The following is a 1214-nucleotide window of genomic DNA, read 5'->3' on the forward strand; positions in this document are numbered from 1 at the left end:
GTTTGTGCTTCGAAGAAGCTGGAACTAAGATTCTGTTTTGTTTTTTTTTAATTTTGTTAAGAAAGGTTTATCAACTGCAGTTTTGTATAAAACACAATCACCACACAATTGTAACCACATGAAAAGTACTTTATCAAACTTGGTGTCTAAGAACAGACCAATGTTTGTTTATGTCTGCAGCACTGTCTACACATTTCCTTTAACTGCTTTTAAAAATGCCATGTGTCCCACTGATGTCTTCTGTCCAGGTGACAGCACAAGGATGGGGCAGTGGAGGGTGGGTGACAATCCTAAGTGGTTTTCTGCTGTCCCTTCTTTCCCATCAGAGATTTGTGGGTGTGAGGAATCACACCACCTCCAGCGATAGTCGCCTTGATGAGGAGGGACTCCAGCTCTTCATCTCCGCGGACAGCGAGCTGCAAGTGACGTGGAGTGATGCGCTTGACTTTGACATCCTTCGATGCGTTCCCTGCCATCTCCAGCACCTCGGCCGTGAGGTACCCCAGGATTGCAGCACTGTAGACGGCGGCCCTGGCACCCACTCGTCCGTAGCTGGTAGTGCGCGTCTTCAGATGTCTGTGGATGCGGCCCCCAGGAAACTGCAGCCCAGCTCTCTGTGAGCGCCACACGACCTTACCTTGGCCATGCCACTGTCCTTCCAGCTTTGCCTCCAGCCATAGTCTCGGCTGACTCTGGCTCCGCTCGGCGGCTTCACCGCCTGCTGCCACCCCGTGCTCGGAACTAAGATTCTAGATAATGCCACGAGCATTAGTTGGAGATGGAAAGAGCGAGGAGTTTTGCAGAGAGCTGCACTGCTCTAAGGTTTTATCTTGCTTGGAAGGCTACTAGGGTCATGTTTAATCTAGATACTATTTATAGGAATAAATACCTATGTAGAATTATATGTGAGATCACAAAGCCTAGGATGTCATTAAGGAGACAAACTGAGGAAACATCGAGCAAAATAATTTTTCATTACCATCAAAAAGTTAAAGCAGAAGACAGAGGCAGCTTTACCACATCGCCGGCAGCAGACTCGGGTGAAAAGACCCAGGCAGAGTCAAATATACCTTTTGGCAGAGGATCTTCAATTTTTTGGTCTCAAACTCCCTTTACACTCTTAAAAATTATAGAGAACTCCAAGAAGTTCTTAATGGTTTATGTGGACAGAAGGAAGAAGGGAGGGGGAGAGAGAGAGGGAGGGAGGGAGGGAG

General features: G+C 47.5%; 1 pseudogene; it reads right to left on the reverse strand.

The window, feature by feature from the left end:
* Positions 1–290: 290 nt before the first annotated feature.
* On the reverse strand, positions 291–678 carry LOC101592827 (annotated as a pseudogene).
* Positions 679–1214: the final 536 nt, after the last annotated feature.

The sequence above is a fragment of the Octodon degus genome, unplaced genomic scaffold (genome assembly GCF_000260255.1).
Source record: "Octodon degus isolate 3935 unplaced genomic scaffold, OctDeg1.0 scaffold00074, whole genome shotgun sequence".
In the NCBI taxonomy this organism is placed as follows: domain Eukaryota; kingdom Metazoa; phylum Chordata; class Mammalia; order Rodentia; family Octodontidae; genus Octodon; species Octodon degus.